The sequence below is a fragment of the Falco peregrinus genome, chromosome 9 (assembly GCF_023634155.1).
Source record: "Falco peregrinus isolate bFalPer1 chromosome 9, bFalPer1.pri, whole genome shotgun sequence".
Taxonomy (NCBI): domain Eukaryota; kingdom Metazoa; phylum Chordata; class Aves; order Falconiformes; family Falconidae; genus Falco; species Falco peregrinus.
The window spans coordinates 10,195,430-10,218,068 of NC_073729.1; the positions used below are offsets into that span (position 1 = coordinate 10,195,430).

Genomic DNA, 22,639 nt, shown 5'->3' on the forward strand with positions numbered 1-22,639 from the left:
GGAGGTAGGACAGTAAAACTGAGTGCACGTTCAGTATACAAAACAAAGTGCAAGAATGTGTGTTGTAGGGATAGAGGAAAAACAGGGAGCATATCTTTGCTTGATTTTAATGACAATATTGCTAAGACATAGCTGTTGTTCCAGTGATGATAGTGTTTTGCAAGTAGGTATCACTCCTGTTGATGGGGCTAATTTGGCTTTCAGTTTTTTATCGACTTCACACAAATACATATAAACGTGTTGACACTTTATGTATTTCAAATGGATTATTGGGAATTCAGCCTCAACTGCCCTCCATTTGAAGTGCAGATGACTTGTAGCATCCATCTCAGGGTGACAAGTTAATCTGTGTAGAATTTCAATGCAGTGTTGTCTTTTGTCTAGTTTGACTAGTGTTCTCAGAGAGGCAGACAAGTCTTGAGCAGAAGGAGCCCTCAAAGGAGGAAGGTAAAGGTTAGGTGATGAAATCCAACAGGCATAGATATGTTAGGATGAGGGGGACATAGTGGCAGCAAAAAAACCAACAGAATCATAGAACGGTCAGGGTTGGAAGGAACCTCTGGAGGTCATCTAGTCCAACCCCCTGCTAAAGCAGGTGCACTCAGAGCAGGTTGCACAGAATTGCATCCACATGGGTCTTAAATGTCTCCAGAGAAGGAGACTGCACAGCCTCCAGGGACAGCCTGTGCCAGGGCTCTGTCACCCTCAGGGTAAAGATTTTCCTCGTATTCTGAAGAAACTTCCTGTGTTGCGGTTTGTGCCCGTTGCCCCTTGTCCTGTCGCAGGGCACCTCTGAGAAGAGCCTAGCCCGGTCCTCTTGACTCTCGCCCCTGAGATATTTGTAGACACCCATAAGATCCCCCTCAGCCTTCTCTTCTGCAGGCTGAACAGGCCCAGCTCCCTCAGCCCTTCCTCATCAGGGAGATGCTCCAGTGCCCTCATCATCTTCTCCGCCCTCCGCCGGCCCCTCTCCAGCAGTTCCCCGTCTCTCCTGAACTGGGGAGCCCAGCACTGGACGCGGCACCCCAGGTGCGGCCTCACCAGGGCAGAGCAGAGGGGCGGGATCACCCCCCTCGACCTGCCGGCCATGTGCCTCCTCGTGCACCCCGGGGTCCCGCTGGCCCTCCTGGCCGCGAGGGCACGCCGCTGGCTCGGGGCAACTTGCTGCCCACGGGGACTGCCAGGGCCTTCTCCGCAGAGCTGCCGCCAGCAGGTCAAGCCCCAGCCCGTGCTGGTGCCCGGGGTCGTCCCTCCGTCGGTGCAGGCCCTTACCCTGCCTTTGCTGAACCTCATGAGGTCCCTCTCCGCCCAGCTCTCCAGCCTGTCCCGGTCCCGCTGAATGGCAGCGCAGCCTCTGGGGAACCAGCCGCTCCTCCCAGGTCTGTATCATCAGCAAACTCGCTGCGGGCACGCTCTGCCCCTTCACCCAGGTCATGATGAGTAAGTGGAACAGGCCTGGACCCAGCACTGACCCTGGGGGGCACCGCGAGCTACATAGGGAGATAGTAGCTAAGGAAAAAAGATGTCTGCAGAGGCCTCACATGCTGATCTGTCACAGGATTTTAAATGGTTAAAGGATATAGATACTTCTGTTAATTGAAATGATCAAATAAATGTCTTGACAATATGTCATATTGAAAGAAGTACAAGGGCAAGTCTGGTTAAACTTGAGCAACAGAATCACTAAAATAAAGGAAGGCAGCCTGAGCATGAAACAAACCATTGAAATACTATTTTTGCTGTGAGGCAAAGGTAGAAAAGATGCTATGAGAGCTCAAGTTGAAGCTCAAAACAGGGTTGGTGGTTTTGTTTTCTCCTTTTTAAAGAAGACTAAACAGGGAGAGTAGAACTACGGAGGTAAATATAATGTGAAAAAAAACTCTCTCCTTGGTTTAAAAATATCGGTTTTAAATGGAGGAATAACTGGAAAAAACCCTACACCTCGACTAGGAAAAATGTAAATCAAAAATATGGGGAAAAGATTTAGTGAGCTTTTATATTATTGCATCTGGCACCACTCAGTCCAGCTGTGACTTTGCAGCACTGCTTTTTCCATCTCCAAAATATAAGCATACCAGAGTGGTTTTTTTCCTTTGGCATTTTATTTCTGAGACTCTAATGCTGTCCATTAGCACAGAGTGATTTTTAGCAAAGGAGAAAAGTGATGGTTTTGAGTACCATCTGTAAGTTTTCAAAACTAACATGCAGTTGGATCTAGCCAGGAGGAACAGAAAAAAAAAAAAGTTATATTTTTCTGAGCAGTTTGTTTAATATTTAAGGGGTAAATCTGAAAAGCTAAAAATAACTTTCATCTAATGATAATTATTTGCCACCACATGGTGTCTAATTGAATGGTTTCAATTAATGGTTTCATGATCTCTTAAGAATGGTTTCTGCAAAATTTTCAGAAATAAGCTTCCAAAGAAAGAACATTTCTTGAATGTAGATTGCTAGTAGTCTAGTATCCAAACAGGTAGTGCAGCCTTCTTTTGAACTTCAAAACCACCTTAACTTGCTGTGTGAACTATTCTAGATTCCTTAAAACTTAAGTTGCAGCTCTTAAATTCTGACTTTTTGGGAAACTTGACTTGCATGCAAAGCCAAAATTCTAGCACTCCCATTTCATGTGGTGTCAAAAGAACTTCAAAAAATAGACAAGAATTGTCTTGAGGAGAAGTGTTGACTTTCAAAGCATTGTTTCATCTTACAAGTCACTCAGACTCCTCTTAGTGTGTCCTGATCTCTGCATGGTAATACCTTACAGCTATTTTACCCTTTTTAATTTGTTCAAAGCAGAACCAAAAATGCAAATGCTTCCAAAACTTCCTCTATCCAACTGGATCTCTAGATTTCTGATGATGAACAGTAGCTTTCTTGTCACTACAGTAATACCCGATCTTCAGAAGGTAGCTGGAGAGACCAGGAGCTTGCTGCCCCAAAACACTAAGTTGTCTGCTGGAAGCATGGCATGCTCTTTTGTATCTGTATCTTGCCATTGATCACTGAGCGCACAGTGCGGGGGTGGAAAACAAAAAAGTTACAATATCTGGAGCAAGGAGTATTGAAGAATAATAATATTTTTTTATAATCTTAATGAGTAATCCTTAAAATTGCTTGAAATAGTTATGAAAAAAGACGGACACTAAGGACTATAAAGTTTTTTCATGATGGTGTTATTGATGAGCTGAGCTTAGAATAGCATGTTACACAGGTTCAGTGTTACTGTTGGCATTGCAAACTTGTGAGTTCTGCCAAAAAGCTTAATACATGATTTTCTGACACTAACAATAGCATTGTGTGAATAATAATTTAGTAAGTTTGAAAAGTGAAAACTAGCTCATATCTTGCTTGGCTTATTGTGTACATCTGTCCAGTGGCTTGCTCAGAGTAAGTTTCTCAACATAGTAATTTCAGATACAGTCTGCATGACTAGCCAAGAGTGACCTGGCTCAGTTTTCCAGAAAGGGTTAATAATTTCTTGATTGATTTAATTTGAATTATGTACTAGTTCCTGATATTTTAACTTGTGCAATCAAAATGCAATTGAAGCAGAAGGAATTAAGCCAGTAAGAGTCTTACCTCTCACAGTTACACTATTTGGCCGGAATCAAAATGTCTCTCTTGTAGTTAGGAACATCAGAAAAAGTCCCTTGAATAACATAGAATCATAGAATGGTTTGGATTGGAAGGGACCTTAAAGATCACCTAGTCCCACCCCCCTGCCATGGGCAGGGACCCCTCCCACCAGCCCAGGTTGCCCCCAGCCCCGTCCAGCCTGGCCTTGAACGCTGCCAGGGGTGGAGCATCCACAGCTGCTCTGGGCAGCCTGTGCCAGTGCCTTGCCACCCTCACAGTAAAGAATTTTTTCCTAATATTTAATCTAAATGTACCTTTTTGGAGCTTAAAGCCATTCACCCTTGTTCTGTCACTACATACCCTTGTAAAAAGTCCCTCTCCAGCTTTCTTGGAGCCCCCTTTAGGTACTGGGAGGCTGCTATAAGATCTCCCTGGAGCCTTCTCTTCTCCAGGCTGAACAACCCCAACTCTCTCAGCCTGTCTTTGTGGGAGAGCTGCTCCAGCCCTCTGGTCACCTTTGTGGCCTTATCTGGGCTCGCTCCAACAGGTCCATGTCCTTCTTATGCTGGGGGCTTCAGAGCTGAATGCAGTACTGCAAGGAGGTGTCTCAGCATCCAAACATCTGCGTAGTTTTACATATTGGGGGGGTGGTGGTGGGGCAACATGCTTTTATGTTGCTTTTGACAGCTGTTTAAATGAAGGATGAGTAAACTATCCAGCTTCAATAAAGTTTGATTGGATACCACAGGTAGAGATGGGGTTTGATTTGTTATCTGAAGTATGTGGATTCTTTCTAAATGGTACACTGAAGATTGTTAATAGTCAATGTAATATGTGCTCTACAGCAGTTAACACATACTATATTTGTATAATCTGCACCTTTGATTTGTTATCTGAAGTATGTGGATTCTTTCTAAATGGTACACTGAAGATTGTTAATAGTCAATGTAATATGTGCTCTACAGCAGTTAACACATACTATATTTGTATAATCTGCACCTTTGTGGGACATAAGACAGCACTGAAAAAAGTTGAAAATGTGTCTTACAACAAACTTTTCACGTCTCATTCAAAGGAGAACTCATGCACCAGCTTCTTAGTACCACATTGGAATATTGTTCTAGTACTCACAAAGTCTTTGAATTGCAACCAGTCCTTTTGCAACACTTGAGCTGTTCTGTGCCATTGCTTGTGTAATACTAAGGGAAGAGAGCCATTCCTTTACAGTGAGATTTGAGATCAGGTTAGCCTTTTGTGTATTGCCTGACAGGTGAATTAAAAGCTTTTAGTTAGTGACTAAAGCATTTTTCAATGATCTGGTAATAGCCTTTGTTCTCCAAAGACAAAGCTTGAGTTTTATTTATGGGCTATAATCTTTGGTACCTCTGCACTTTATTACCTAATAAAAGAAATTGTAATCCCATTGTAGCACAGAAATAATCTACTTGCCATTTGTTAAAAACATTTGTATGTTTTTATAACTGCAAATTATAGATTTAAAAAAAATTTTTTAAAACCTCAATACTCTTCAAAAGCCATAGTTTCCCCATTGGTGATTTATTCCAGAAGCTTTTATTTACCTAAAAAAGGAAATTTCGTATGTGACAAAAGAAGGCTAATGAGTGTTGAGGAGGCTATTTTCTCTAATAAATAATGCTTGTTTCTAATGGCTGAACTTGTATTGGATGGAAATAAAATTTAACAGTCTGTAACAAGATCATACCAATCTATTAGAAACTCTGTTAACTTTCAAAATAGAAAATCTGTAGACTTCTATGTGGTGTTCCCTGAAAAGCTTGTCTTTAACTCCAGGAAACTAAATTACCATTTGAAGCAACATATCTGCTGAAGGAGAGCTAGTGTGGTGAATACTTTGAGCTCTGCTAGTGAATTTTGTGGTGCTAGTGTAATATGACAAGCAAAGTATGCTGAGAAAATCCTAGGTGGTTATATTTTAAAAGCTAGGCTCTAAGACTGGCCTTCCTGAATTGCTAATCTGAATCGTGTTTCCCTCTCAAATCCTGTGCTTTATTAAATTTCCTCCTACCTCCATACTGACATTGTCGTTAAAGTGATCTCTACAATGAAGCCTTTTGCATATGCACTGCTCTGTGTCTGACCAGATGCCTTAAAGATGCATGATCTATGCTCTTAAATGAGAAAAGCTTTTCATCATTCCTGAAAAGTCATTCTCTTCTTTTTTGATTAATTCTCCCAATTAAGTTCAGGCTTTGGCTTACTTTAATGTGTCATATATTCCAAAAATAGCTTAGAAATTGAAACAACTCTCATAATAAAGTATTAGCAAGTCCCGAAGGAGAGGTGGAGAAAAGAAATCCACTGCACTAAACCTGCTGTGAGTACACCATTAGAGGCTGGAAAAAACAACAGTGTTAAGGGCAGAAGCTGATCTTACAGGGAAAGTTTATTAGTATAAAACTAGCTGTATGAAGATGCAAGAATCAGTGGAATAGGAGAGGCAACAGAACTAATTGAAAGAAATACATTGGAGGAAAGTAATTTTTTTTAAAGCCGTTCCATGCTTGTTATATCAAGTTGGTATAGATGGTTCCCTCTTTGATCAATAACATTTGCCAAATCGGAAATGGAGTATAGGAGTAATAAAGGGGACTGATACTGGTCCAGAGATGTAAAGATGATTATTAATTAGTTGGAAATCTTCAGGGTTTTTGAAGTGATATGACAGACTGATGAAAAAATCCTTTAAGCTCTTTTTTTTTCTTTTCTTTTCTCTTTTCTGTTCTTTTCTGTTCTTTTCTGTTCTGTTCTGTTCTTTTCTGTTCTGTTCTGTTCTTTTCTGTTCTGTTCTGTTCTGTTCTGTCCTGTTCTGTTCTTTTCTGTTCTGTTCTGTTCTGTTCTTTTCTGTTCTGTTCTGTTCTTTTCTTCATTTTTTCCTGGAAACTAAAAACCAGTGATCAGAAAGGGGAGAAGCTGGCAAGACAATAGAAGGAAATATATTGCAATACACAGTGACATACTATAGACATAGGAATTTCCCCAGGCTAATCTGGCTGTCAGACTAAATGCAATCTCCCCCCACCCAAAACCCCCAAACTCCCAGCTATCATTCCTCCCCACCCCACGCCCAGGATTCCTAAAGCACTTTATGGTGTGTTCTCTGCTGCTCTTCAGGTAACAGTTTTGGGGATATATGTAGCCTTAAGGCATGGTGAGACTGCAGAGGCTTGAGCAACCATATCTGTAATGATCATTGACATTCAAAATTATTAGTATCCATGGCAGGACTGTAAGAATGGGGAATTTTGAATCTTTTCAGACAATGGTCCCAATAGGTGCCGGAGGTAAGCAAATATTTTGATCTGCAGCAGTATTTAGTTATTCAGTGGGGAGGTTTGCTTGACCTGTAATGAAAGTATTGTTATTTATATTTAATAAATATAAATGACAACCTAGATTCACCCTATTCAGAACCTTCTTAAAATCTGATTGCTGCATTTACTATTGGTAGTTTAAGACTGTACTCACCATATTTCATACATATGTATTGAGCATTGAATAGACTGTGTAATCAGCATGATGGTGTTTCATTCATATTTTGCAGACAAGTAAATAAAGCTGTCCTGATTTAATTTTGATAGGGAATTATTGCAAAACATAAACTACATTGTGCTAATGAAACAGCATGAATAGCCTTGGAACACTAGTCTGGAGTTTAAGTGAATATTTTATCCCATGGATAATTCTTTTATATGTTGGGAATGGATACAAGTGGAGCGAGCGAAAGATCATATGATACGAAGTATAATTTGCAAGTTCATGCTCTGAAGACAAATACAGCAGTTATGAAAGAAGCTACTAAGGCAAACAGCCAACACTGAAGTATATTTATATGTATATTTGTATGTCTCTTATAACCTTTTTTGTGTCCTGCTTTACATACATATTTCTTTTTACTGAGACATAGCCAGTATAATTAACTTCTGCTGTTGAGAGAGCAGAAGTTGATCTTAGGTACGTGAAAATCTTGATGAGTAAGCTTGCTCAATGGGCTGTTTCAGATAGCTTTTTGTGAAATATCTGTTGAAAAAGCAAACAGTAACAAATCAGAGAATCTTTCTTGACAGCAGCCAGGATTAATAGGTTGTCTTTGGAGAAGAAAATGTTAGAAAAAGGTTTCTGGTTTGAGAGACACACTTCATTGCGGTGTCTTTTTCAGGTTCATGAAGCAAGACTCATATAATTTAAAGAATCAGTGTGTGTACCCCTCTGCAGTTTCTTAGACTGCTATGCTTACTACTTCATGAGAAGTATATTCCTGAGATCAATAGTTTTATATTTTCTGCAATGAGAAAGAAATGAGTAAACACTGATTTTCATCCCCAGTGGCTGAAAAAGAAGGCAAGCAGACTCTGTTAGTACCTTTTACTCCCATCTTCAGTTGCATGCTCAGTCTCACTTTTTTTTTTTTTTTTTTTTTTTTTTTTAGTTCTTCATAGCCATGCGAAGGGCTTAGAGGTTTACATGTATATATCTGTATGTACTGGTGTAGCACCCCATCCTTTGTGAGCAAAACTCTCAAATGTTATTCAAACATATATTGGGCCTTTACACATCAAATCGTGTAAATATGGCCAACATGCAAGCATCCTGTGGGAATTTCAGGGTAGATTCTAGACTGACTTGTTACTGTGTATGTGCTGAAACTACATTACATGTTCCCTTCAAAAAGATCTTACATGCAGACTGGGGGTTTTATTTTCCATGGAAAAATCCTGACCTTTCTTATGGAAAGGATTTTAAAGTGTTTTTAGGGAATTCTTGAAATGTTCCAGAGCAGTATAAAACAGCCTTGAAAACATTCTGTATGTGTTCTTAGGAATGAACTGTCTAAAGTTAGAGGTTTGGGGTTTTTTTTTTTTTTGGTTTTTTTTTTTTTTTACATACTGAAATTAAAAGTTTTAAAAAAATAGTTCTGTTATTCCTTCAGTATCCAGGAGATTGTTCCCTGAAGTGAATACTAATTAGAACAAAATTAGTCAAACCTGTAAATTTTCTAACATTCAAAAGAGACAAAACCTTAATGCCTGTTACAAGTTACAGAAGCTGGTAACATTCTGCACTTTAAGAAAATATGTTCAGGTTTTTTTCTGATGGTAACCTAATACAATTGTTTTGCATCACTTGAAAGATTACTTTTGTAACAATCATTTACTTGGATCGATAATACTTTGTTTTATACAAATAAGCAATCTTGTAGGAACTTTTTGACATATAGTAACAGTCTAATCATTTTTGCAGAAGACAGAAGAAACTTTATGACAACCAGATGCCACTGGACCATGCAATTGGGATTTAATGTAAAAATTCCATAATGATTTTATGTTGTTCTGAAGTTCCCCATGTCCTTCTGATTCCTACTCAGGAGACTGTTCCATTTGTATTATGGAAACATTAACATTGTCACAGCAACTGAAGTCTTGGTCATCACCTGAAAAGGTCTGAGTAGTTTTATTTTAAACATTAGTGTCAAAAAAATGAGAAAATAAATTATCTGACTGTTCCATTGATTTCTTAGAAATGACCTTTGGATTTTGTTTTAATGAAGCCAATAAATTTAGTTTACTCTCAGGTTGACTAGTGGCCGTTATTCAATATTGTGTATTTCCTGCTTAAGGAAGGTGGAAATGAGGGAAAGATACTGTACAATAGCAGAAAGTTAAAATAAATCAATCTAGAACGATAGTGAACTAATTTACCTTGAGTCTCATATTGTGCAAGAGGACTGGCAGTTTACTGGTGCACTCTCTGGCGTTGCTGAAGTCTGAACAATTTAAAGCAATGATTAGTTCAAAGTTCAGGCTATTTCCTATACATTCTGGACATCTAAAACCTGGCAGTGACATCTCTGTGGATAGTGGAACGTAACCATGGCTTGCACAGTTGGGCTGGTATTGAGTGTCTCACGTTAAGGAAGTTAATCTGAATCTGTTCTGTCATTTCTGGTGTTTTGTACTTGGGCTCTTAAACACCCCATCTTTATCTCATATAGATGGCACTGAACCTCTATGAGCCTTGATGCTTCATCATTTTGGATCCATCTAGGGCATCTAATATTTCGTCTCAGAGTTTGTGATCTTAATCTGACTAATATGCTTGTAAAAGTTAACGTGGTTTCCACAAACTTTTGTTGGAAGACTCAAGCATTTATAATTTACCATAAAGTTCCAGCATATTTGGAAAGGGTCAGGCAAACTCCCCAAACCAGTTAGCTGAGTTAGTTGCTAAATAAATTAAAATGGGACCTAATTAAAATACTTGCTAAAATAAACATTTGCTGTGAGGATTGATAAATAATTTAATGTAACTGCACTTAAGTTACTCAGTTTCAAGTAGGATTCTCTGCTTGCTGTAAGGAATCAGATCTTGAAATGTTTGTCCAAGACAAAATATTATGTACTGATGGAACAGTTTGAGACAATGTCTGATTTCTGAAATTGTTGTAAATGCTTATTTGAACAGTCTTAGCCATCATATGCTTTTACTATGGAAGGATGTCTAAATACACAGGTATGAATAAATCTTCATTTCCTGTATGTCAGAGCGGTTGCTATACTTATGTTCTGGCGGAAGGAATTTTGGAGACTTGCATCCTTTCTCAAAGAAAACTGTGATGTTTTGCCACCCCTGAAGCTGATAAATACTGTCAGTTGTTCCTGAGTTTCTCTGGGACGGCAGGCCATATGTTTATTAAGATACCAGTACTGATTGTAGTACTGTTGACAATCAGACAGGTCACTTTTCTCATGACTCTGTGTTACAAGCCAGTCTTTTAAACATATTAACCAGTGTAGGTAATATTATATAATTAATCTTCTTGGTATATTTAGCTTAGTTTCCCAACCTGGCCCTGTGTTTCAGCATCAAAAATGCATGGCAAACTTTATCAAAAAGATACATTTCCTTTGAGCTGTTACTCTGTGTGCAGACATTCCTTATATAATTAACTCAGATTCATAATGCCTGTCAAAAATGACAAAAATAATTACTCCTGAAATTTGGGATATGGGGCTTTATGTGAAATAGTTACCTTCAGGGGTTTATGTCTCAAAAACATTTTGGGTCATCATTTACTGTTTCTGAGTCTTAATAGTGTGCCAGGTTTTGTAAGGTTTAAATTATGATGTTTGAATAATGTAGGAAGAAAAGAAAAAGTAATTTCAGTCAACAGAGAAGGAACGCTTTGCACTGGGGGCTACAGACATGCGATCTGCAATATTCGTGAAGCCCACAAATATTTTCAAAACTGAGTAAAAGTTCCTCAAGCAAATAAGCAATTAAAGAAACCAATACGACTTGCATGTTGAAATACAATAAATGCACACCTACAAGTTGGGTTTTTTTCCCTCTGAAGTCTGTCAGAATGTTTCTAAGACCGTTTGCATATGCACTCAGTTTACAGTAATGCTTGAAATATGTGGCCAAAAAGATGAAGTCCTTCATAAGCAAAAATATGAAGCTGTAATTTAAACTACTTGCTTCAGACACTGCTATCTGCTGGGAGCACATCTCCGAACAGAACAGAAAGCCCATCACGTTGGTGTTCAGTAATTTTCCCCATCACACTTGAGTTTCCCAGACTTAGAAATGGAAACGTTTACTTCTTGTTTGTGCTTTCATCTGGTGTCCAGATTACCTTGTTCAGTAATATTGTAGCCACCGTGAGGGTGGTTCGATCACATGAATTGGTTTAGGACACTTGCATTCCTGTCATTGGAAGAACCAAGTGGTGTTGAGGTGTGCTGCAAAATGACTGCAACACTCAAAGCACGGCAGATGCTCCATCTCCTCTCTCAAGTCTGGTTTAAGAAACAGCTTGATACTTTAATCTTTTCTAAGCAGATTTTCTTAGAGGCAACTGATGTGGTTTTTTAAGCACCTAAGTGGTAAACTGTATGTGTGTGGGTTTTGGTTTTTTTTTTCCTTTCTATTCCTGAAGACTTTTAAGTAAAGTCTGTCTGTATTTGCTGTCTATTTTGTGATGTGTATTGGAGATCCAGATCCACAAAGATTTAGTAATGTCGGAAGATTCTTGTAACTCTAGTTAACAACTGTGTTACTAGAATGGCAGGAGACGTCTCAAGATCCTGGAGATGGTATCTCCTGATTTAATAGCTAGAGGCAAAGATTTTCGTATTATATGTTAAGAAAGCGTAGCATAATATGACCAACTCAGTCTGTAAGTTTGAATAATTCAGTGGTATTTTCTTTTCTTGTGCTTTTTTTTTTTTATTCTAGACCTTCTGCATATTACCAATTTTAAATTTATTAATAATGGTTGATTTTATTTACAGTGAATTCCACTGAAAATTCTGATGGATTGCAGAACCTGATTTATTGTCTTTATGCAATAACAATTTAATATGTAGACATCTAAAAGTTACATTTAGTCTCTAAATTTCAAACTTGGTTGCTTAAGGGTAGAAACTTGGCAGCAGCTGTGTTCTACTGCCCGAATAGATTACTTTAACCTGCTAATGACACCTTTTCTATTTTTACCACTTCTGGTACCATTATTAGTAATAGTTGTCATCGTTATGCTGGATTAATTGCTGACTGTAGGTGACTATGAAACTGTAGCTTTCAGTTTATGAACCAGTGATGACTTGTGAAGTAAACTGCCAGTATGCAGCTTCTAAATCTTTCAGAACAGCCAAATCTGAAAATGGCTTTGGATACTGCCTTTAGACTCTTTAAATTTTGCAACGTCTGCAACATGTGGTATTTATGGAAGCATTTTTTAATGAGGATGACAGGGAAACTCCAAACTAATATTTTGAAAATGGTCATGTAAAATTACATAAGTAACTTTGGGATTAATTGGTTTCAGTAATATGCTTGAATAAGTAAGTCTGTGATTGCTCGTCCTTCTGAAAAGCATGTTCCAAAGTTTATTGTATCAAACTGCAGCACAGTCCATGAACTCCAGATCACAAATACTCCTGTGGGAAATGTGAAAGCCACTCGGCGCAGCTTCCACTGTAGTATTGAAGTCAGAACATACTTTAAAATCAGAAAAGAAAGGAACTTTATTTAAATTATTTTAAAGATATCATTATAAATGAATGGAAAGTTTGCAGACGCTGAGAAATGGTTTCCAGCTCTGCAGAAAATTAAGTGGACAAAGAGGAATTTATCATAGGTGGTTTGATGAGATGCCGTCTCTCTAGAGTATTAAAAATAATAATAATATTTTAAAAATCAATGAAAAAACATTTAGAGACCATGCAGCAACCATCCTGTTTTCCAGGGATATAAGCTATATGACCCAGAAGGGCCTTTCATTTCCTGAAATGTATGATTCTGTCTTTCAGTAACTAAACCCATTTTCCTTATGTTTCTCTAACTTTGCTCTGATGTTTTCTTCTCTGACACAGTACTTTCACAACTGTTTTGGTTAAAAGCAAGTAGAGTTAGTGAAAGAAAATATAATGCTTTGTTTATTTATTTATTTTAAATGGGCAGGTGAAACTTTTTGTATGAGTACCATAATAAATGCTCAGTCTTAAAGAAAAACACCTGTGAACACTGTGGAACTTTAGTGTTAAACCTGGTCAGCTTCACATGTAGGAACCCACAGAAGAATTGTATGCTGCTGATCACTGAGAGAATTTGTGTTAGTTAAGTGCTTTCCTTCATTCAGACACTGGCTCCAGGCAAATTTACCTGAAGTTCCTTTTTTTCTGAAGCACAGTTATGCCCAGGATACATACCTTAAGATGAGTAACTTCGGCCTGGGCACTTCTAAGTTGAGAAAGTTAGGAGCTAAACCAGGTCTGACAATGCCTGAAAGGGCTAATGCTGTAACTGTGGCTTCTGCAAGGAGCGTCTGCATGCTGCTTCTAAGTCTCTCTGTACAGGGTAAAGAAAAATGTGATGCTAGAAAATATCTTGACTCTGTATCACTGTTTTCCTTTCAGTTAACAAGTGAACTAACGCAAGACCCTGTACCACAGTGAAGGTGCAACTGTACCAGCTACCACCATCCTCAGCAGTTCGTGAAGGTGATATGCCTCCTCCAGAAGACTGAAGAGAATCATGAAATTATGCCTAAAGGTAAGTAGCAAGTCACCTATACTTTGGAGTATGTAAGAACATACCTGAGAATAAATTAGGTATTTTACCTTCCTTGGAGGTGTGTGAGTTGGTTGTGGCCCTGTAAACTGGGTTTTCTCTTTTGCTTTGGGCCAGCTTATGTGCCTATAGTAGCTGCCTCACTTCATTTAGGAACACTACTACTATTCTCACAGGCTGCCATTTGAATGGAGGGATGCTTTTTAATGGAGTGAGGGGAAAAGCAAAAGTTGCAATGCCATTCCCTTGCCTAATATATCTATATATCTATATACATACACACACTTACCCGTGCTGAGCTAAGTACAGTCCATCCCATGGAGTCATGTTGTAAAGTGAAAAACGACGGGGAGAAATCATTACTATGACAACCTGACAGTGAGTGCAGGGAACATATGACTCACTGCAGTTTTTTGAGTTCAGTGAGTCAAATCCATAAGCACCTGGCCTTTTTGTTTAGCTCTATGGGTGAAATGGAGTAACGGTCCATTTATGCTCTGGAGACTGCCTGATGTGTTTATAGGAAAAAATATCCGGCATGTGTGCCTCTGCATGACTTTTTTTTCTTTTAAGCACATACAAGGAAAAGTGACAGAAACAAGATAATGGATGTTGTGTGTTTTCCCCCTAAATGGTCTTTTTCTGCATTTTAGTGCGTCTAGAACCTTTCTATATGTTGATAATTTTCAGTAGTTCTATTTTATCCATGGCTTGGTGGCTATTAACGTTTGACAATGAGTAGAGGATGATGCAGAAATGGGCAGCTGCAGACAGTATACAACAGGAAGCTCTCCTTGGCAGCCACCATTTCTTTGTTACCTCTATGTTAGAATTTTGAAGAAGTCTGTGATGCAGATAAAATACTGACTGTGAAACGGCTTGTGTACTTGATACACATGTGCTGGAATCCCCTGTAATTCCTCCCCTCATGCAAAAGCGTCACAGGTAGGAAGATTAAGGTGTTGAGAGCCCTTCATCTTAACTTATTAAAGTATTCTTTGACCTTCTTTCAGGTGCCCCTGTCCTCAGCCAGGAGACAGTTTTTCTTCTGTTTGGTTTTAAACAACAAATACAAACTTTACAAGTGCTGTTGATTGTTGTTACAACTTGCCATTCACCTGACGTAGCCATTTATCATAATGGTCTTTGTGGTCAATTTGCAACCAGCAAAATACTCACTTTGATATGCTACCTGAGGATTTACATTCCAGAGTAGAATGGCTTAGTTCCAAGTAAGAAAGCCCATGAATATAGTCTAGGTTTTACTCCTTCTCAGCTGGAGACCTGTGTTAAAACACACTGATGGGATGCCTTCTCAGATGCTCTCCTGTGAATGAAATTTGTGTATCATTTTTGTCTCAAGATGCAGACAGTAGACTTTATATCAAAGAATCCCATGGCTAGGAAACTATTTCAGATGTTTAATGACTCTTTATGTTCATGTGAGCACAGATATTTGGAAAAGAAATTAAAATTTTGATTGTGAAAACTCAAATTTTGTCCGAAATCCAGATATTTTTAAATGTTGTAAAGAAAAACTTAAACTGCAGTAACTGGAACCATAGGAATTAAGAGTATGACTGAACTAATGCCTCTCTGTGCTGCTAAAATACATGTTATCTTGGATCCTGTGTGCATCCCAATGCTACATCAACAGATATGAGGTTGTATCACCAATGCTAGGTTGCTAAAAAAAGTTTAGGTTTTAGTTGCTAAGACTGATTCAGACTGTCTGCAAACAACATTGTACTCCTGAACACACTTAGAATTAACAGATGTGACAAGGCTCATCTATTTGTAAGCAAGACTGGTTTTAGGGGTGGAAGTAAGGGCTGTTGGACATGGCTGGAATCAGCTTGAGTTGTAGACATGGAGAAGACAGATCTCCATTGTGACTAAGAGAATGATGCAGCCTTAATCCTGAAGAAAACCTGCAAGGGTTTCTGTGGTCAGATGAGGGTTAACTCCTTAGGACTGCACGGATGACACGTAATATTCTTTAGCTTCTCATATTGCCAGTTGCATCCACCTTTTGCATAGTGGTTTAATAGCTAAGGCACATCACAGGATGCCTGTTTTTAATGTAAAGTCCTGCAGAGATGTGAACTGAAGAATTCATCAGCAAAAATACTGTATCCTGACTGGGCAGGCTTCTGTGCTTGCCTCTGCTGTACCTGCCCAGACCTGCTGTCAGAGACGGTGTAGAGTAGATCATTCTCGGACCTGGTCTGGTTTAGTGATTGCTGTAAACAGACACCAGGATGTGGTACCAAGTTCTCTGCTGCTTTCCCTGGTGTGTGCTGTAAAACTCTCTTCCAAGACAAATGTAAAACTATGGTAATTTTGCATCATGTGGGATGCTCTTCCATCTTACCTTTTGGTGGCTGTTCAAAAGCAAGTAAATGACTTAATAGAATTAGATTCAGGGACAAAAGCATCAGAGACCTTGTCACTCCATTCCTTTCCTCTCACTGGAGTTACAAAAAGTGGTATTCAAATGTGATCTAATTATCCTCGTTTATTATTTAATGTTTTGCTGTCTAATTTTTGGCAATCTTGTCAATGCAAGTATGCTTATTGAATAAAATAGCGGAATTGAAAATGAAGAAGGCTCTTAGCAGTGCTGTTTGCACCTTGAGGGTAAGGGGCTGAGATGTTTATGCCAGTTAATTCTTCACTGAGTGTTCAACAGGATGCAAAATAGGCATACAGTGCAGTCATCTAAAAGGAAAGTATTATTTTCTCCATTTACTATTCTGAAACCAAATGAGTCGATTTTTCAGTGACTGTGGGATTCATCTGAAATTTACATGCAGGGACCTTTTTTACATAAAGCAAGTGAAATCCTGCATTATTCATGGTTTTGTCATTTTTTGGAGTGGTAGGTTATCCTGGAAGAAAGGAAATGAAACTTTATTCTACAGACACTTTCCCTTTATAGCTGTAATGGGAACATTGCACTGATAATTATAGTTTTACTAATTATACTTCCTCATTTGTTTGATCTTCATAAGAAGAATATTATTTAAGTCTGGTTTGCTGTTTGACACTAACTAAATTATGAATTGTAAGCAGGAAAGAGGTCATCTGTTTGTGTGATCTTTTCCCTGATTCTGTACTAGGTTCCTGGGAGGTTTTTTTTTCTGGAACAAGGCTCAGTTTTGAGCAATTCAGACAGTCAACAGACCTTATGGTTGTACAATGCAGATATTCACGTTACAGGAAATAATTGTAGAAGGATTTCTAGCACTGCTGTTGGTTCAATCTTGTTATCACAGTTGTTTTGTTAATAAAATCCTTAATGTCTTTCTGTCAAGTTAATTCTCACTGATAAATGTAGAGGACTGCTCTATTTTGTTTGGCTTAGAGATAGTTTTTTCTTTTTTAAAGTAAGAAATGGGCTTGTTCTTTCTTCGCAGATAATGTAAAGTCAGATCCAAAATGCTTCTAAAGGAAGAAGACATTCTTTTTGTTGGTTTAAGCAGACCTTGGATCAAGCTTGTTACTAACAAACATCAGAACTTGAACACATGAGCAAAGTGCTAATCCCAATTCTAGATTGCCATCTGATTCCTGTGGTTTTCTTAGGTGAGTTAACCTGTTTTATGAAGTAGTGAAGGTCAAACAAAATCCCTTTAATTGCTTTAAATTTACATATACACTTGCGATTTATTTGAATGTTTCAATATGTGCAAATTTGGAATGGCTGACAGTGGGTAAGACAAAGGGCAAATAATTATACAATGTCATGACTAATTGCGTAAAGTTCAGTGAATTTTAATGATTCTTAAATAATGCAAACCTAAATGTACTCAACAGAGGATTTGTGTTTGGTAAAAATCACCATTTAGCACATACATAAAGGCAGGAAGGGTTCCATTCATGTAACATTGTCCGTGGAAATCAGGTAGCTGTTACTACATATTGCCAATGTTATTTGTATGGAGTCTTTCCTTGGTTGGTGTCAGGAATTGATGCTGAGCCTGCAATTAATTCATTCCTGAATGTCCACTGAGCACAAGTTTCAAAGATGGTAACAACACTTCAATTTTTGTGGTAACGTTTTAACCTGGAAAGCTTCGTTTTGTAACTGAAAGCAGCCAAAACTTTTTAAAGGCCAGTTCTTTTATCTGGAGTTAATGTGACCTCGTAACACCATGGGCTGGGATCATTCATAGGACTGAACTTGCAAGACTGGTGAAATAGGTGTGAGTGTGCTAAAGCATACCATCTGAGACTGCAAGACCTGAGCCTCATAAGAATGAGATTCCTATGACACTGTCATTACTCTGTTTAGTTTCTGTGGAAAAAATGCTTCATTGATAAAGGAAATTCTGAAAATAAAAATAACAACCCATGTCTCCCGATTGCTATTGGTAGACAGTATTTGTAGATGAACAGCAGTCTACTCATTTGATGAACAGCAGTCTACTCATTTGATGAAAGACTACAAGTACACGGTTTGTTATTTCATAAAGTACATTAGTCTTTGCAATAACGTTTGAGGCTGTCTCTCAAGAAGCCCGAGTTCATTCACTGAGTTGTATCGTATCAGATAAGTATACTCCTATTTTCTCACTGAGAAGTTCGCCTCTTAAGGAAACTGGCTGAATGACAACTGGATTGCTTGCTTTCTGTCATAATTCACGTCTTCCCACTTCAGCGCATGCTTGGGTATGGCAGTTATCTAATTGTCCTTTTTAAAATGGAGTGTTTTTATTATGCTTCATATGTTAGTGGAAATGCTTCTTGCATTGGCATTGGGAATGTTCTCCCTTTACTTTTTTCATAAATGATTTATCAACTCTGTTATTGCTTGCATGGTCTTTATTATGTCTCCCAAATGATATTTCCAGAACCCTCTTTTGCTTAAAAAACACAGGAAGATGAATGGAGCTTAATATTTGACCAGGAATTTACTTTAAGTCTTTTAAGCAATATTTTGAAGCCACTGGCACATCCTTAATAGTCCCAGAGGGAGAACAAAGAAGGTAGCTGATCTAAATTGAACGTGCATTGTAGTATGCACTGAAAAGTAGAGACTCAGTAAACCAGTCAAATTGTATTCTTAGGAAATCTTCAGAGAATGTGAGAGGAGGGCTTAGACTTGACAGTACTTCACTAAACTTTCAGGCTCGTATGACACTCAGAAGCTTTTGACTCTCACTGGCTTGTGGTCTTTGGGTCCTAATTTGTTACAACTTCCAATGTAGCCCTACAGTTTATCTTGTTTTGACTTCTTTATGGTTGCTGTACATATGTTTTTGCCACTACGAGAAAATACTACCAGCAGTGATGCCCCTGGGTCCCTCTGCATATGGAGAGTTCAAAGTGTGATGTATTATAAAACTAGTCAGAAAAGAGTTGCTGTTTTCTCAAGACCTATCAAATAACGTAATTACTCTGGCATGTACTTCCTACTAGCCCATATTCCTTCTTATGGGAGAATTCCTCACTTTTTACCAGGAAAAAGCTGAAGCAGTTGTTGGTGAAACCTCATAGAAGGGATTGGTGTCAGAGCAATGCTTAAAATTTTGAATGGCTTGTCACTGAGATTGACAGGTGCCCCCTCTCCTCACAGGAATGAGACTGAAAGTTGTGTCTCCACAGTGCACATTAGAACACTTCATTAAGAAATGTTGACACATAAAGCTGTATTTCCTAGTACACTAGGGCTATTTTATTCTGGCAAAAACACACAGTGATTTTATGAACTTTCTTTGTTTTTCAGGTAGGCAGTGAGGAACTGAAATCTCAGTGGACGGTGGCATTCAGGCCTTTCAGTGCATTGTCCTGTAAAGGTACCAGAGTTAGCTCAAAGCTTTCTTTTGTGCTGGTAGCAGTCACAGTGTCAGCATGAGCTAACTACTCTAAAGAGAAGCTTTCTTTGTGTGTCATGGTTGTTGGCTCTTCTGTTACCAAACCCTGCACTAGCATTTTGGAGACATACTTGGCAATTTGGGGACTTTGACAGATGGACTTGGGTGATTTAGTGGGAGCACTTAGGAGTTCTGCTGTCACCTTTCTACACTCCAGTCCTTGCTAGAAGTTCCTGCCTCAGAAGCGTGAGTTGTGTGCCAGTGCCTCTGCCACTCTCATTCACAGCTTAGTATTACAGTTTATGCTAGGTTGGCACTAATATGCTATAGGGTGAACTTGGGGAGCAGGGTTGCATGCATGTACCCTGCTATGCTTTGGTGTGGGGCAGTAATTCCTTGCAAAGGGGTGACATGGACAGCTGGGAACCTAATGTCTTTTCAAAGTGGTACTTAACCACTTCAGTTGCTTAGCTGGAAAGCTCTTTGCAAAATTTTTATGTAAGTGACAGTGTATCATCGTGCTTTCTGTGCATTCACTCTTGCTGTCTCATGGGTTAATAAGGAATAAGAGACAGAAAGTGGGGAAAAGAAAAAAGAATTGGAGAGGGACAGAAAAGAAGATGCTGATAAGGACAAATGCTGATGCTGGCAAAGAGGCGATGTAATTGCAGTTTGGTAAGTGACATTTATGGATTATGAAATATCTGCAGAAAATCTTGGAGAAATAATTGAACCAGACATCTTTCAGTTCTGGTGATCTGTGAGGAAAAGGACCAATACTCTGTGTTTTATATAAAAATAAGCTTATGCTTCATTGTATAATACAGATCTAATGATGAGCTGACTTTCAAATTATACATGTCCTTTTGATATATAGCTATACAAACTGAGATATTTTTATTCTGAATTTCAAATTTCTAGTGGCTTTGGATTTCTTCCTATTCTTGTCCCTGTCTAATTCATGCTGTTTCTTTCCCCCATAGAGACTCATTCCTTATTAAAGAAGATACAAGACCTAGAAAGATTCACATATGCCTAGCTCCTTGGAGAAGATAAAATAAGACCAAGTTAAGTGGGAAGATTTCCTTATCAAACTAAATAGCAGCCAGACTCAAATTAAGTATTAGAAATTGTTTTCTAGAAACGTGCTACTGTGAGCTGTTGACAGTCTGGACACACCAGCTAGCTCCCTGCTCATGGTCAGTAATGGCAGCAGAAATTTTAGAATAATTGGCATGAATGAAATGAAGAAAGTTCCCAAGTTACCAACCAATTACCAGAGAAAAATGGAAAAGCACATGTGCCTTTTCTGTCTGCATTATTTCAGACTCATTTATTTTCTTGGTATAACATTTCTATTTTATTTCATGGTAACATGAATTCTCCTTCCTTCCTCTCCTTAAAATTTATAGTTAATCCTAAATTATAATTACACTTCTTTTAAATGCCTCTGGAAAAATCTTATAGAATTGGATGAGAATCAAATACAATTATTGTTGAATTAATTCTGTGGGAACAGATAAGGTTTTATAATATATTTTACTGATGACACAACTTGATTTTTTTCAGTGCTAACTGTAGTTGAACACAGCTAGCTGGTCAAAAGGAGCACTGTTTCTTACCATTTTCATGAACTGGAATTTATTGCTTGTTTGCTGGATGAAGATTACAACAAAGCGATAGGTCTGGAATATGGTCCTATGTGCAGTAAATTTGTACAAGGAAACCACAGAGCTATGAAAAAGCTTTTCTGAAAACCCTGAATTTTGTTTTTGTGTTCTCAGCCATTTCTAGTTTTTGGGATATATTTAAAAACAGTGTATATCTTCATCCTTCCATTGGATTTAGAAATGCTTCTGTCCCAAATTCTATATATGACATGCATTTCTGTCACAGTCATAACAGGAAGCCATTTACATGGTTGTTCCTGCTAGGGTTGTTCAGTATTATTTTGGAAGTGTAAAGGAGTCATCTGGTTATGTGTGATTTTGTTGATAGTGATGAAACATGCCCTTTTCTGAGACAGATTACGCCTTCTTGCTTGTACACCTGTTAATGTCCCTTCAGTCTTACCTTGGTGTAGTTTCACTGTATTACTCTAATCAGGAACCTTTCATTTTGCTCCTGGCAGTGCTAAGAAATGCAAATATTCAAATTTGATGTGGCAGCTTAGTTACCTGCATGTTGCTGACATCTTAGGATATAGCCCATGGGCCTGTCTGAACACAGAGGATAATACAGGGAAGAAACCTAGGTGTGTGGAGCGCACATCTGGACAGTTCTGGAGGAGTAAGTACTGTTATTTACCACTGCTTGCTGTAACTCAGTATATCATTCAAAGAAATATTATTTATATTTAAATCTTGCTAATGCTACAAATGGGTTTGTTGTTTCACCCGAGAAAGCAGTTTAGCCACTTAGTTCTGACACTTTTCTTCTTCACAAACTGAATAATCCAAGATATTACTTATGCTTTTCCCTAAGCTTTTAGAATTCATCCTTTTCTACTCTTTGATCAGATCCATAGAATGGCGTATAACTGAAACTGTAGCTGGGTGAACTGAACCAGTTTATACAGTTTCAAAAGGTGTATATGTTTGCCATCTTCTGTTGACTTGTGAATCATTGGTCTTGATGCACATCTTATTTCATACATTCATCACTGTAGATCAGTCTATGCTTATTTGTAGACAAAACCATGGCATTTTTTGTTTAGTTTTGTTTTCAGATTTTTTCAGCTATAATTTTAGAGGTATGTAGGGCTGAGCAGATAAGCTCTGTTTCCAAGTATGTTAGCAGTTTACCAATGTGGAGAAAAATGAAGGACAAAGTCAGGATATAATCTTTGTGAGATGAAGGAAAACGTAATTTATTTGAATGTCACCAGGTAGTAAGAAACAAAACACAGTGAATGCAACAACTTGTAATTCATTATCTAATGATTACACCAAGGTCACAATGGTAGAGGAACAGTAAAGATTGAGGTAAATCATATCATTTACTTATTTATGTTTCTAGCGCATGTTGCAAAGTATACCTCCTTTGCTGTCCCATTGATGTGGTTGATCTGCACTGGAAACTTGTACTCCTGTGAATCAGAATGTCAGCTCATGTGGATGTTGCAGGGCAGT

At 38.3% G+C, this 22,639-nt stretch overlaps 1 long non-coding RNA gene across 16 annotated transcripts in view; it reads left to right on the plus strand.

The window, feature by feature from the left end:
• LOC106112084 (uncharacterized) overlaps positions 1–22,639 on the plus strand; it is a 316,631-nt gene that overhangs the window by 82,924 nt on the left and 211,068 nt on the right. For all 16 annotated transcript variants that reach the window (XR_008748682.1, XR_008748679.1, XR_008748677.1 and 13 more), the window contains 4 exons: positions 13,536–13,671; positions 17,109–17,277; positions 19,421–19,490; positions 20,492–21,797. This is a non-coding gene — a long non-coding RNA (uncharacterized LOC106112084). The remainder of the gene's footprint in view (positions 1–13,535; positions 13,672–17,108; positions 17,278–19,420; positions 19,491–20,491; positions 21,798–22,639) is intronic.